General features: G+C 39.1%; 2 long non-coding RNA genes across 2 annotated transcripts; both read right to left on the bottom strand.

Annotated features, from left to right (window-relative positions):
• Nucleotides 1–3008: 3008 nt before the first annotated feature.
• Nucleotides 3009–5975, bottom strand: LOC112844800 (uncharacterized). Its single transcript, XR_003217550.1, has 4 exons — nucleotides 5928–5975; nucleotides 5625–5726; nucleotides 3969–4055; nucleotides 3009–3311 (listed from the first exon to the last, which is right to left on the bottom strand). It is a non-coding gene; the product is annotated as an uncharacterized LOC112844800 (long non-coding RNA).
• A 6613-nt stretch (nucleotides 5976–12588) lies between these two features.
• Nucleotides 12589–15286, bottom strand: LOC109200945 (uncharacterized). Its single transcript, XR_002060990.2, has 4 exons — nucleotides 15247–15286; nucleotides 14944–15042; nucleotides 14083–14169; nucleotides 12589–12801 (listed from the first exon to the last, which is right to left on the bottom strand). It is a non-coding gene; the product is annotated as an uncharacterized LOC109200945 (long non-coding RNA).
• Between the last annotated feature and the right edge of the window lie 675 nt (nucleotides 15287–15961).

The following is a 15961-nucleotide window of genomic DNA, read 5'->3' as shown; positions in this document are numbered from 1 at the left end:
CAGATGTTTTCTTTTTTAATCTTTTTTTCTTTGCATTAATTTCTTAGTAAGTTTAATTTGAATGTACAGAATGATCTTGAGTAAGTATGTCCTTAGCTTTGTTGATAATACAAACTGGAAATAGCTAGGTTAGCACTGTTCACTGTGTTTAAAAAGGAGTAGTTTAACTTGGCAGGAAAAAAAAAAAACTTGCTTGGCTTTTTTCAGAGTTAAAGACAAAGAGCAGCTGTACCTCTGGGCCTCTTTGGTCTGATGGCTAATTGTCTGTAAGTGGCATCTTGTTTTCTCACAGCTGAATACATTGCAGCTGGGTCAGTGTCTGAAGAATCAAACACGTAAATCACTTTAACAGCAGCAACTGTAAAAGCTCTGCACACTTAAGGGTTTATTTTTTTTCCCACTGCTTACCACCTCTGTTGTGAACAAACAGTTGACCAGAAAGAACCCGTGGGTGTTTGTGCAAAAAAGGCGGACGACCACAGAGCTTTTATCTTGTGTTAATGCAAACTGATGCACTTCACCACAAAGCAGAAAGCAAATAATACTGTTCAGCATGAACAGTATTATTAGCCAAAATGGAACAAACTGTAGTGAACAACAGGAAGTTGCTGGTTTGGTTTTACATTCAGGACTCAGAAGAAGACAAAATCAAGCGTTTAAAAAAAACCCATCTGATATGTTCAGTCTGCTTTTTTTATCCACCTCGTATTAACTAGAAATTCATCTTGCTAATAAAAGGGAACACCAAAACAAAACAGGCCTAAACTGAACTGCTTTGAAACTTGTTTCTCAGTTATGACACAAGTTTGACGACTCTTGACATCTGGCGATTGTAAGGTGGACCTGTGGTTGAGTCCATGCCATTAGCTAAGGAAAAATGTTGCCCAAATAAAACTTCAGATGTGCATTATTTCAACTAAACAACAGATCTTTTAGTCCAGACGCTGAGATGATGAATATTTTTACTAATCCCCTCAAAACAATTAACATCTACAGTATTTCTAGTTTGTTTGAGTTGTTAGATCAGCCATTGTAGAAAAAAAAAATGAAATTAAACTGAGTGATTTTCTTTTCTACAAGTATAAATTCTCAGCTTCTTTTTGTAAGGTCTATGCCATAATACTGGAGAGGACAGGAAGTCCATTACTCAGACTTTGGATTCAGGTGGATAAATGCGGTTTTTATCTTGGAGAATGCATTCAGTTGCATTACTCTGGGTGTGTTTTGCTAGGTGTTAAAATATTTAGATGGATGGATGGATATTTGGTCAATTTCTGCAGGAAATCCAGTCCTTGTGCTACTGTAGTGAGGTTAGTGAGAACTGTCCACAACAAGTCAGACTTCTTCCTGATGCTTGTTTGACTCCACCAGAGCTGCACTTTGATCTTCAATTTTGTTCATGTTTTTTTATGGACAGAATTTCTATAGCCAAGAAAGACAGGGTGTTGGAATCATTATTAGGTTCAGTGGTTTTAGGATCTCATCTCTAGTTTTTGCAGACATTGTGGTTTACAGAATAAAGACCTTCACGTCGCACTCAAGCACTTTGCATCAAGTATTAAACAGCTAAATAAGAATTCAGACATTCAGAAGTTTGATACTATCATTCCTAACTAGGATAAAGCAGAGTGGACACTCTGGGTTGAGATAGTTCCTGACTCGAATGAAGGGTTTCATGTGAAGCCTTTTGTTAAACATTTTGTGACCAAGATCGCAAAATACTTGGACACCTTGTTCAAGTATTTTGCGATCTTGAGGTGCACCAGTCCTTATGAAGGACTGGTGCACCTCTATAACACAGATGTAGTGCTATGTTATATTAAATGGAGAGATGAAAAATAATGCTTTGGGTTTATCGGCGAATCTACATTCTTACTATGGCCATGAGCTCTGTAGGAAGATACCAAAAAGATGATTGAGGGTCGAAATGGCAAAAATATGCTTCCTTTGTGTCTGGGCTCTCTTAAGAGTCTCAGCTTGGTCTATTAAAATGGGCTAAAAGGGACTAGATTCAAGGTGATTGAAGCATTTGAGGATCCTTCAGTTCACATCCTAGGTGAGGTACTTTAGGGAAAATAGGAAGCCTAGGGCAAATGCAGGAAGTGTTGAGTTGGGAATTCTTCTGTCCTTCCAGAATAACGGACGTTATAAACTGAAGCATTAAAACATCTGTATCACAAAATGTTTTAATGTTTGTCTGTGTCTGAAAGTCCTGCAGGATCTTAGCTTGATCATTTCCAATCACCCTAGAGGGTGTGTCTCATTTTCACCTCTGGAATGTACTCAGCACAGATGTTCTTGTATGCTATGCTACCCAATTGGTTATGGCGTTCCCTGTATATGTGTTTGTTACATGTTCATAAGTTTGTAGTTTCAGACACCAAACAATTTCATGCTAACGAGAAGAACTGACTGGTTAGTAGGTGGTGACCAAACAGTTTTCAGAAAAGAACTCCGGGCAAGATCTAAAGGATTTTCTTGCCCAAATTAGTATTTTCAAAGTTGGTGTGATAAAGTCTAAATGTGATGCTGTGAAGGTTTCCCAGAAGGAATAGCAATAACTAAAATGATGCTTGGTATTAATGGATAAAAAGTTCAGCAGGCAAAGAAGACGGACGAAAAAAAAGAAGATAAACCCCAAATTTTACATTTTATAATCATTAGAAATGAGGAAAAAGGCAAAATTGTTGAAACTACTGGACATTTCTTAAATAAACTAAACTAAACTAAACCCTTCATTAAAATGAAAATGTACACCATGTCACCTGCTGCTGGTTGGTTTCTGAGTGTCCAAGGACATAAAGTGTTTCAGTCTCAAACAGACGCATCCTGCACTGAAGCTCTGCTGTGCAGTTCACTGTATTGAATGATGTCTTTGCTGTTTCCTGTACTGCGTTTGTTTCCTGCAAGATGTGTATCAGTTAGCCACAACCAAACAAGTTAAATTTTCCATGTGACATCTTGGTAAAACCCACAGAACCACATGACAAAAAGAGTGACAAGAAAAGGTTTTTTTTAATAATGCAAAGATATAAAATAGTATTAAAGATATTGGTGTCATAAAATATACTAACATTTTTATGACCAATTAAATTGCAATTAAAAAATGCAATCTTTTTAATCTTTTTAAATAGTATGAGTCTAATTTGGTTAAAAAAAATATAAATCATATAAAAATTGTTTCAACGTGTGGATGTCCTCTGGTCTGAGGTGCTGGGGGGACCAGTTAGAGACCGTCAGCTGGATGTCAGTGGTTGGACTGGTGGACTACTTCAGTGAAGAGTAGATGACATCTGGCTCTGGTTTAAAGTCTGAACACAAACACACACCACCACACACGGTTCATATGTTGCATGTCTTTGTCCTGTCTTCCTCACCTCACCCCCAACTGGTTATGGCAGATGGCCGCCCCTCCCTGAGCCTGGTTCTGCTGGAAGTTTCTTCCTGTTAAAAGGGAGTTTTTACTTCCCACTGTCGCCAAAGCACTTGCTCATAGGGGGTCATCTGATTGTCGGGGTTTTCTCTGATTTTTCTGTATTATTGTAGGATCTTTACCTTATAATGGAAAGTGCCTTCAGACTACCGTTGTTATCTGGTGTTGTATATATAAAATTGAACTGAACATGTAGTTTCCAAACAGTACATTCCTGGATGGTGTTCTTATAACTAGGACTGCACCAAATGGTTTATATTATTTTTTAGCAGTAGTGTTCTATCCAGTAATATATCCATATTCAATGGCCCAGTATTTTGGATTGTTGGTTTAGCTTGCCTGTCTGACATCCCTGCTCACTGACAGTGATTATTAGTGCAGAAACAAAACTTTGGGGCAGATATGTGGTCCTATCTGAGACCACCAAATGATAATATAATGTTAGGGTTAACTAGATTAGAATGGAAACTTGAGGACATGCATAAAAAAACAGCTAGTTTTTGCTCTGTTCAGACTGAAAGACAATCAGCTGTACCTCTGGTCTTCTTTGGTCTGACGGCTATTTGTCCATAAGTGACATCTTCAGTTCTCACTGCTGAGTACACCACAGCTGGATCAATGTCTGCAGAATTAAACACGTAAATTAGTTTAACAGCAACAACTGCAATAGAACTGTTGACTCCTTCCACCTTTGCTGCGAAACAACAGTTGATCAGAAAGAACCGCTGTGTGGAAAAGGTGAACAACTACAAAGCTGCTATCTTCTGTTAATGCAAACTGTTGCACTTCGCCACATATTACAAAGGAAACGTTCTTGCACCATGAACACTATTTTAGCCAAACCGCATTGCACAGCAGTAAGAAGCATTGTCACATTAACTAGAGCAAACAACAGGAAGTTGCTTCTTTGATTTTACCTGCAGGACTAGAGAAGACAAAATGAATCATTATAAAAAGATACATTTAAATTCATCCTACTAATCAATGTGTACCAAAACCATAGAGCAGATATATCTGGGGCGAATCTCAGCTTATTTGGAACTTATTCTGGTATAACCCAAAAGTTACCATACATCTAACATCTGGCTATTGAAAGATGGATCTGTTGGTGAAGCTAGACCATGAGTGACTACAGATACAGTTACTACAGATGTGCATTATTTGAACCAAAAATGGCTGAGGTATTTTCCTTTTTCCTAAACATGTCTTCTTGACCTCAGAGATTGAATTGGTAAAAATGTTTCCTTATCAAAATGAATACAAGATTAACACATGTAATATTTCCTGTGTCTTTGAAACAACATGTCACAGTTTGCTGAGGCAAACTGCGTGGAGTGTGAAGAGTGGACCCAGGTGCAGACATTCTAAAACTCAAACTTAACTGATGATGAGCTGTTTATTAAAGCAGACAGAACAGTACAAAATAAAAGGGTGAAAACAACACAAACTAAGCAATAACCTAAACTGGGTTAACTAGAAAGGAAACATGAACCATGTAAAACCCTGGCAAGTAGAAAAACAAACAAACTCTAAACATGGCAATGATGATATCTAATCTGGGGAATCTAATAACAAAGAACTATGACAACCTATAAAATGAACTTAGAAAACCTGAAGGGCTTAAATATAAACCATAAACTAAAACTCAAAATGCTGGGTCAAAAGACCCAGGATCGTGGCACAACATATATCAGCTCTTTTAGGAAATAAAAAGATAAAAAATGAAAATTTAATTTTTTTCATTGATATTTTTTAAACTGTTTCTAATGTCTGTGCCAGAGCACTGGGGAGAAGAGTGAGTCCTTTAGTTTAACCTTGGTTTTAGAAGCAACAATGCGGTTTTCATCTTGTAGAATACATTTAATTACATTTCTCTCTTTGTCTTGTGGTAGGTGCGTGTCCCATTTTGATCTCGGGACTTCCAGGCCATACTTGCACCCTGCTGTTCTGAATTGTATCAGGAGATTTCCTTTATTGATGTCAGTGGCTTCTATCTCCTCCTTTACCAGCTTATTATCCCAACGGGTTTTCTGACCACTGGCAGGGTGTAGCTATTATTTATCTGGATCAGACCTCCTGAGGACTTATCCTTAACTTATCCTCTCCAGGTAATTGGCGATTGAGGCTTTCCTAGCAGTTTCTTCATGGTTCCCATATCTATCTAGCTGGCTACAGAAAAACACGATGTTACCTCTGTGTTCTTTGATTGCACGTTGCTGACGATGTGATGATTTGATGTCACTATATGTGATGTCATTTGTGAAATTATCATTTGCAGCTTCTTCTTGTTCAGCTGAAATAATACAATTTAACAGCTGTCATAACTCTTATTTATATAAATAAGTTTTGTAGATAATTTCTGTATTTGCCATTTTTAATAACTTCCAATTACTTGAATGGGAAAAGAATGTCAATCCAACAAAGTAACAATAGACTTCCTAATCTTACATGATTTGGGTTGCTGGATGATTTTAAAAAAAATACTGAGTCTCACCTTCAGGTTTCCTGTGAACACATCGTCTCACCAGCAGAACCAGTAACACCAGTAGAACCACAACACAGACTGATCCAGCACATGACAACACAGAGAGAACAGGAGGAGAGAGTGATGGAGGAAGAGTGATGGAGGTGGAACCAGGTGGAGGTGTGGATGTAGGTGGAGGTGTGGTGGTGTGTTTGTCTAAAATAAAGCAAACACAGTCATTAAGTTGTCGTCACATTGTGAATGTTGAAAGCTGCAGAAACACAGACAGGTGAGTGTGTCACCTGTGACAGTGATCCAGCTGGATGGAGACTCTCCATGACCGCTGATGTCACACTTGTAGAGGCCTTCATCAGACCTGGAAACATGCTGGATGGTCATGTGACCTGTAGGCTGCTTCCTGATGAGGGAGCCATCTTTATAGAAAGCAGCTGGGAGGTTGGAGGGAGTGGTCTTTGTTTTACAGAGCAGAGTGACGTCATCTCCCTCCATCACAGGGAGGACAGGACTCTGCAGGATCACTGATCCACCTCAACACAGAGACAAACTACAGCATTTCATCCATTTACACACAGCTTCATCAACACTAATTCCACACACTCAGCTTACCAGTGACTGTCAGGTTAACCATGTTACTGACGTGACCCTCTCTGGACTCACACCAGTAAACTCCACTGTTCCATGTTGGAATTTGACTGATGTTACAGGAAGACCTGGTCGTCTTTGCCATCTGACCTCCACACCGAAGTCTCTGTCGTTTGCTTGTGTTTCTCCTCAGAGTCCATCCAGCAGAGCTGTCGTCCTCCTCACAGCTCAGAGACACAAAGTCTCCTTTAAAGAACTGAGAGCTGCTGGGACTCACAGTCAGACGAGCTGTGAAGGTTAAATGAATGCTTTGATGAATGAAAACTGTTACAATTGTGTAATGAATTCTTCATTTCATCAGTTTTGTATGTGAGCTACATTATGAAACATGAACCCAATCAGGTCATATCAGTGAGCATTTCTCAGGTTTAAACTGTGACAGAAGAAGGTTACTGACCTTGGTTTGTTGTGCAGCTCAGCAGTGAGATCAGAACTACAGAGAATTGACACTCAGGTTGATTTGAGGTGAACATAAAGAACAACTCCACACAAACAGCTGACAAACACACAAACTCGTCTCTCTGACATGTCTGCTCATTTTCAGTCTGAGATCAGTAACATGCTTCAGTAAAATCTGAGCAACAAAAGACTGGAGTGTGTGTAAAGTTTAAAAACAACAAACAAACAAACAAAAACAACAACAACAACATGTTTTGGAAGATCTCACACGTACTGACAGAGTTTATATTCTTCATGTCCAAACTCTGTCAGTACAGTATTTTGGATCATCAGTTTCTATCTTAAAACCAACACTGGGGGCACTGGTTTAGCTCAGTGCATTTGCAGGTGACCACGTGGTTTGAAAGCAGCATCTCGTGTCTTCCCCTGTCTTTCTCCCTGATTTGCTGTCCATCTCTACTAACTACCCAATGAAAGGCACAACGCCAAAAAAAAAGAAAAAAAACACCAGCACTGGGCATTGACCTGTATTGCAAATATATATAAAATATCCTCTACTTTTTAATAACACAGCAAAGTGATGTGTCCACTGTCCAGCTGTGTTCATATACTGAGTGAATGGTATGAGCTTTTCAAATCATCCTAGTCCAGTGCTTAACTCAGGTTTCCGATTGGCTTTCAAGCAACTACCTCATTCTAAACACGAACAAGACCGAGACCATGATCATAGTTCGTCCTGAGCTACATTCTAAAGTTAGTCAGTTTCTTGCCTTCTGTCAAGTCAAATATTCGAAATCTTGGAGTAATATTTGACTCTTCTCTGGGCCTTGACTCTCATGTGAAATCTTTGTCTCGTTCCTGTTTCTTTCGCTTAAGTAACATCTCTAAATTGCGACATATTGTCTCTTCAGCTGAACTGGGAAAACTCATTCATGCCTTTGTGTCATCACGTTTAGATTACTGTAATTCCCTGTTTACCAGATTGGATAAATCATCTCTCTCTCGCCTCCAGGCAATACAAAATTGCAGCAGCCAGAGTATTAACTCGTTCTAGCAAGCATGCTCACATTACTCCCATCTTATATTCTTTACATTGGCTCCCAATAGAGTTTAGAATTCGCTTTAAAATTCTTGTTTTATCATACAGAGCACTAAATGTCCAGGCCCCAGATTATTTATCCAAGCTTCTTATAAAACACACTGCTGCTCGTCGTCTCTGCTCACAGACTTGTTCGTTGTTCCCCGTACACGACTGAAGACAAAAGGGGACAGAGCCTTCAGTGTGTTGCACCAAATCTACCACCACAATTACGTTTGGTTGACTCTGTGGATTCTTTTAAAAAGCAGTTAAAAACTTTTCTGTTCAAACAAGCCTTTTGTTGATCTACTTATTTTATATTCTTCACATCATTTAACCTTTTACATTGTGTATAATGTCTATTGATTGTACCGTTTATTTTAATCTTTGCATATAGCGCTTTGTGACTGCCTGTCTGTGAAAAGCACTTAATAAATAAACTTTAGTTTTACTTTTACTTTTTCACTGTCCAGCTGTGTTGATATAATGAGTGAATGATTTGAGCTTTTCACTGCCTGCTGTGTTTCCTCGACTCCTGAGCAAAGATAAAGAGTCAGTTCAGACCTGCAGTTGGTCCTCGTGGTGTTTTGAACTTGAATTCAGCCTGATTTGTTTTTCATGTCTTCTCCTTCATCATCAGTTATCAGGAGAGCAGACAGTCAAAGTACAAGAATTCAAACAAACACAGAGATTCTACTTACAGAGCAGACACAGCACAGATGTTTCCTTCATCGTCCTTCTCACTCATTTGAGCTTTTTTTCATTTCTCTCACTGACACCAAGTAAAGCCCGCCCTCTTCCTCTGAACACATATTCTTCCTTTATTAGTACTAGTACTAAGACAGTGGTACAACTACCACTACCAGAAATATCAGTGCATGAATCTCAACTTCATTAATGAAACAATTCTGAAATATAGAGACAGTCACACTGTGTTGTACCTGTAATGTAAATGTTTAATGTGGGGATGAATAAAGCACATTGTACTCATTAATGGATTGCATTTTTATAGCGCTTTTCAAGGCACCCAAAGAGCTTAACAATTCCACTATTCATTCACTCTCACACTGGTGGAGACAAGCTACAGTTGTAGCCACAGCTGCCCTGGGGCAGACTGACAGAAGCGAGGCTGCCATATCGCACCATCGGCCCCTCTGGCCATCACCAGTAGGCGATAGGGTAAAGTGTCTTCCCCAAGGACACAACGACCAGGACAGAGAGAGTAGGGGGATCGAACCGGCAACCTTTCGGTTACAGATGAGCTTCCCAACCCCCTGAGCCACGGTCGCCCCCTCATTGAAACTTTAGAGTTTATTCACAAACTTTAAAGAGAATCAAATGTCCTCTTTTCTCAGTGATCTGTAGTTTGGTTGATGAACAAATCCATGTCCATGTAGTTACGTCCCCCTCAGTGAGAGAGGCAGATATGAGCTGAAACACAGGAATCAAACCAGGGACGCTGCTGTTATGGAGCTGAACTGGAACCATTCAGACACTGAGGCCCTCTGAACATATTTTAATTACAGCTGTGCAGAGACACACTGATGACTGACTGGAACACTATGATTCACATGGGTTATTTATGGCTACTAGAGGGAGATGTTGGACTTTAAATGCAAACATGCATACAAGAAGATCAACAATACTCTGGCTCATCCATTTTTTGTCACTTTATGTATTTCTGCATTTAGCTGTTTGTTTATCTGTTTAAAGCAGGTAAATAATCAAATTTTAAGTTAAACCAACACTGGTGACTATTATTTTTTGAGGGCAGAGATCCTTCATTTTTCAGCATGGCTTTTATTGTGACATGTTTTACAGGAACAAGACACAACTGATTTTTATAAGACAAAAAATGCCTGTGTTATGGTATTTATTCTATTAAAACGTTTTAGTACTTTCACTGCAGATATACTTGATCATCTAAATAACATTTAGAAATTATGTGTACTGTCAGATGAAGATGATGATGAGGTTGATAGAAGCTCCTGATTTTATGGTCTGTTCATAAATTCAGTTCAGCATCAAGAATGAATTACAAATGTAGAATGTAGGGTATATTACATAATACTTACTGTATTATTACAATAATTACTTTTACAGTATTAAACAACCACCCCAAAAGATAGTGGAGTGGGCTCAGTGAACACTAGTGAAATCTTAAGAAACTAAACCAAAAAAACCTTAATTTTTTTAAATTTACAAATATAATATATATTATATAATATTCAGTGCATGGACGACCTGCAGAGCAGATCCCTGAAGAACTGACATGCTTGTGTTTCTGAACTGAAAACACATTATAAACTGACCTACTGGGTTTTTCGTTATGTTTACCTCTACGTTACCAAGGCAATATGCCTCGGTAAAATGTCAGCCATATTTGTAATGCCGTAAATGGTAAATGGCCTGTATTTGTATAGCGCTTTACTAGTCCCTAAGGACCCCAAAGTGCTTTACACATTCAGTCATCCACCCATTCATACACACATTCACACACTGGTGATGGCAAGCTACATTGTAGCCACAGCCACCCTGGGGCGCACTGACAGAGGCGAGGCTGCCGGACACTGGCGCCACCGGGCCCTCTGACCACCTCCAGTAGGAAACGGGTGAAATGTCTTGCCCAAGGACACAACGACCAAGACTGTCCAAGCCGAACCACCTTGTTGCCGATTACAAGGTCGCCTTGTAATCGGCAACCTTCCGATTACAAGGCGAACTCCCAACTCTTGAGCCACGAACCATCAGAGCCTGGCGGAGCCCCTACCACATAAGAGGCTTGAGCCACGCCCAACCACAGCCCCCAAGGGAGAAGGCCAGCAAACCGTAATACTCGGTATAACTAGTAGACAGGAGACTTGAAATGTGAGTCATGGCTATTTCATTCTTCAGTGAGTGGTTTATCAGGAGGGCTCAGTGCTGGTTCATGAGATGTGATCAAATGTTCATGAGGTTGTGGTTCAAAAAACTAAAAAATTTTAATAAAAACCTCACATGGTAAAGTTATGGTTGTGATGCTATGAATGTTTTGCAGAATGTGATGCTTTATACAAGTACATTAGATAGTGAGGTCAGCTGACAAAGGATAATAATCTACTGACAGCATCAAGTTTATTTTCCTCTACCCCAAGGTTTAAAAAAAACAAAACAAAAAAAAAAACAAAGCTGTAAAATATCTGTGATTATTTTCTGGTGTCCAGTCTAACATGCCGAAATAGCTTTTTTCAGTCTGACCATCAGACAAACTTGAAATACTGATTTTGAAACCGTTTAAAAAGAAAAGAAAACAAATTTTCTTTAAACTGCTGGAAAAATTCAACAATTAAAAAAAAAAAAAATTACCATGTCTCATGCTACTCATTGGTCTTTGAGAGTGTGCTTTCGGTCTCAAGCAGACACATCCGGTCCTGAAGCTTTTCTCTCAAATATATGGTTAGTGAAAGATAGTACTGATGTCTTTAGCCTGCTGTTGCAGTTTAGTGTTTGTTTTTTTCACTTAGCTACAACCAAACAAGTCAAATTTTCCATCCAACACCTCAGTGAAACCCACAGAACCACGTGACAACAAAATAAGAACTAAAGTTTATCAATACTGCAAAGACACCAGATCACAGTCATCAATAAGCACATTTTTTTATCATTAAATTTACTGCTTTCAGAAGATATACTAATATGTTTACTCATATCAGCATCTTCAAATACTGCCAGCACTTCAGATGTGTCTCAAATCAACCATGAAATTCACAAAACTCAAATCTGGGTGTGATTAAGCTATCACTTTTCTTACTAAGTTTACCTAATTTTATTTTACACTGTGAGCCTGAGTGAGGAAGTGTTTAGCTAGTAATGAAGACTGTAAACTGCTGGTTGAGCAGCTGTACCTCTGGTCTGATGGCTATTTGTCCGTGACTGACTTCTTCTGTTCTCACAGCTGAATACACTGCAGCTTGATCAATGTCTGCAGAATGAATCATGCAACTTACTTTCACAGGAGCGACTGTAATAGTAGTGAACACCTTAGGGTGATTTTTTTCCACTGCATAACACCTCTGTTGTGAACTAACAGTTGACCAGAATGAACCCGTGGGTGTTTGTGCAAAAAAGGTGAACGACCACAGAGCTTTTATTTTCCGTTTCTACAACCTGATGCACTTCACCACAAAGCACAAAGCAAACATGTTCTCACAGCATGAAACCCATTATTAACCTAAATAGAACACACTGTAGTGAAGTTGCTGCTTCTTGGTTTTACATTCAAGACTCTAGAGAAGACAAAATTAAACATCAAAAAATAACATTTGATACATTCAGTCTGTTTTTTTTTTTTAATCGACCTCATATTAAATAGAAATTCATCTTGCTAATAAAAGGGAACACCAAAAGAAAATGGGCCTAATCTGGATCGGTTTGAAACTTGTTTCTCACTTATGACACAAGTTTGACCACACCTGATATGTGGCTATTGCAAGGTGACCTGTGGTTGAGTCTATGCCATTACAGAACATTACATTACATTAAATTACACAAAAATTACACAAAAATTAATGTTGAAACTACAGGACATTTCTCACATTTTATACAAGATTAAACACTTCATTAAAATGAACATTTGCACCATGTCACCTGCTGCTGATTGGGTTCTGAGTGTCCAAGGACATAAAGTGTTTCAGTCTCAAACAGACACATCCTGCACTGAAGCTCTGCTGTGCAGTTCACAGTATCAAATGATGCCTTTGCTGTTTCCTGTATCGTGGTTGTTTCCTGCAGTATAGAGAGATGTGCATCAGTTAGCCACAAGTAAACAAGTTAAATTTTCCATGTGACACCTCAGTGAAACCCACAAAACTACACAACAAAAGTGTCTCAACAAAAAATGTTTTCTTTGTTTGTTTGTTTTTAATAATGCAAAGATATCAAATAATATTAAAGGTATTGGTGTCAAAAATGTACTTACATTTCTAAATGACCAATTGCCTTTCAATTAAACAAAATTGTGTTTTCTCTTAAAGTTTGAGTATAATTTGGTTAGAAAAAATATATGAAGCATATAAAAATAGTCAACATATGGATGTCCTCTGGTCTGAGGTGCTGGGGGGACCAGTTAGAGACCAGCAGCTGGATGTCAGTGGTTGTACCAGTGGACTACTTCAGTGAAGAGTAGACGACGTCTGGCTCTGGTTTAAAGTTTTACTTTAATCATGGAATTCACAAAACACAAACCTGTGTTATTCTCCCACAGATCTGTGGGAGAATAAATCCTTTGTTCAGTATTGCATAATTAATTGCTTGGTTGGTGGTCAGTTCCATTATGTGGTAAGGTTATAAATAATAGCTGCTATCTGAGCATCCACACTTGCTCTCATGTTGCTGTACACGTTTGGGTTTCTGCTCGCCTGACTTTCATATTTGGTGGTGGTGGAACCACAACCACGTGGTTTGTATGTTGTGTGTCTTTGTCCTGTGTTCCTCTCCTCACCCCCAACTAGTTAGTGCAGATGGCCGCCCCTCCCTGAGCTTTCTTCTGCCAGATGTTAAAACTCCTGTTCAAAGTTTTTCTTCGCGCTGTCACCAAAGCACTTGCTCATAGGGGGTCATCTGTTTGTTTAGGTTTTCTCTGTTTTCTCTGTATTGTTGTAGAATCTTAAAGTGCCTTCAGGCAACTGTTGTCATCTGGTGCTGTATATATAACATTGAATTGAATTACATTGAATTGAACATGTAATATCTAAACAGTTTATTCTTGGATGGACTGCAACAAATGGTTTATATTTTTAGTTGTAGTGTTCTACCCAGTGTTACCCAGTATTCAGCAGCCCAGCATTCTGGATTGTTGGTTTAGCTTGTCTGTCTGACATCCCTGCTCAATGACAGTGATTATTAGTGCAGAAACAAAACTTCGGAGCAGATATGTGGTCCTATTTGATTATCTGAGACTGCCAAATGATGATATAATTTCAGGGTTAGCTAAGTTAGAATGGAAACGTGAGGACATTTACTCTTTTGGTTTTTACTCTGTTCAGACCTAAAGACAATCAGCTGTACCTCTGATCTTCTTTGGTTTGATGGCTATTTGTTCATAAGTGACATCTTCAGTTCTCACTGCTGAGTACACCACAGCTGTATCAATGTCTGCAAAATAAAACATGTAAATTAGTTTAACAACAACAACTGCAATTAAATAATAGACTTTAGGTTTTATGTTTTTGCTAATTCCTTAAAACTCTGCTGTGAAACAACAGTTGACCAGAAAGAGGTCAAGTGTGAAAAAGGTCAACAACTACAAAGCTGCTATCTTCTGTTAATGCAAAATGTTGCACTTCACCAAGATTTATTTTAGCCAAACCGCAATGCACAGCAGTGAGAAGTATTGTCACGTTAACTGGTGCAAGCAAAAGGAAGTTGCTTCTTTGGTTTTAATGCGGACTTTAGAGAAGACAAAATAAATCATTATATCAAAAAGACATTTAGTCTGTTCAGCATGTCTTTCTATACATTTCATATTAACTAAAATTTTATATAATTACAACTCATGGATGTTTGTTGTCTCATCCTGAACAGTGGTTCTGACACTCACTAGTCCTTCCTTCCCTCCCTCTTTCCTTCCGCTTAGCATAGAGTCTCGGGATTTGGGGTGAAACCTCCATGCATGTTCAGGAACTTTCTTGCCTTGATGTCAGTGGCTTCTATCACCTTCTTTGCCAGCTTATTATCCCGGCAAGGCAAAGCTATTATTTGCCCAGATCAGACCTCCTCAGGACTTACCTTTTCCTCTGCAGGTAATTGGCAGTTAAAGCTTTCCTAGCAGCATCTTTGTTGTTCCTATATCTATCTTCACAAGGTCTGGCAGAAACAATTATTTCACAACTACCACCCATATCACATGACAGAAAGACACAATGTTACCTCTGAGTTGTTTGATTGTCCTTTGCTGATGATGTGATGATTTCATGTCACTATATGTGATGTCTGTGAAATTATCATTTGCAGCTTCTTGTTGTATAGCTGAAATAATGAAATTTAACAACTGTCATTACTCTTACTTGCATGAAGAAATTATTTTAGAACATATTTCTATGTTTGTAATTTTCAACAACTTGCAATTACTTCAATGGAAAAAGAATGTCAATCCAACAAAGTAAAAATAGTAATTTTTTAAAAATCATTCAGCAAACCAACTCTTGTAAGATCAGGAAGTCTGAGTCTCACCTTCAGGTTTTCTGTGAACACACTGTCTCACCAGCAGAACCAGTAACACCAGTAGAACCACAACACAGACGGATCCAACACATGACAACACAGAGAGAACAGGAGGAGAGAGTGATGGAGGTGGAACCAGGAGGAGGTGTGGATGTAGGTGGAGGTGTGGTGGTGTGTTTGTCTAAAATAAAGCAAACACAGTCATTAAGTTGTCGTCACATTGTGAATGTTGAAAGCTGCAGAAACACAGACAGGTGAGTGTGTCACCTGTGACAGTGATCCAGCTGGATGGAGACTCTCCATGACCGCTGATGTCACACTTGTAGAGGCCTTCATCAGACCTGGAAACATGCTGGATGGTCATGTGACCTGTAGGCTGCTCCTGATGAGGGAGCCATCTTTATAGAAAGCAGCTGGGAGGTTGGAGGGAGTGGTCTTTGTTTTACAGAGCAGAGTGACGTCATCTCCCTCCATCACAGGGAGGACAGGACTCTGCAGGATCACTGATCCACCTCAACACAGAGACAAACTACAGCATTTCATCCATTTACACACAGCTTCATCAACACTAACTCCACACACTCAGCTTACCAGTGACTGTCAGGTTAACCATGTTACTGATGGACCCTCTCTGGACTCACACCAGTAAACTCCACTGTCCCATCTGGGATTACACTCATGTTACAGGAAGAACTGGTCAGCTTTGCCATCTGACCTCCGCACC

The sequence above is a fragment of the Oreochromis niloticus genome, unplaced genomic scaffold (assembly GCF_001858045.2).
Source record: "Oreochromis niloticus isolate F11D_XX unplaced genomic scaffold, O_niloticus_UMD_NMBU tig00001657_pilon, whole genome shotgun sequence".
Lineage (NCBI taxonomy): Eukaryota > Metazoa > Chordata > Actinopteri > Cichliformes > Cichlidae > Oreochromis > Oreochromis niloticus.
The sequence above is the reverse complement of the archived record's forward strand: the minus strand, read 5'-3'. Positions and strand labels throughout refer to the sequence as shown.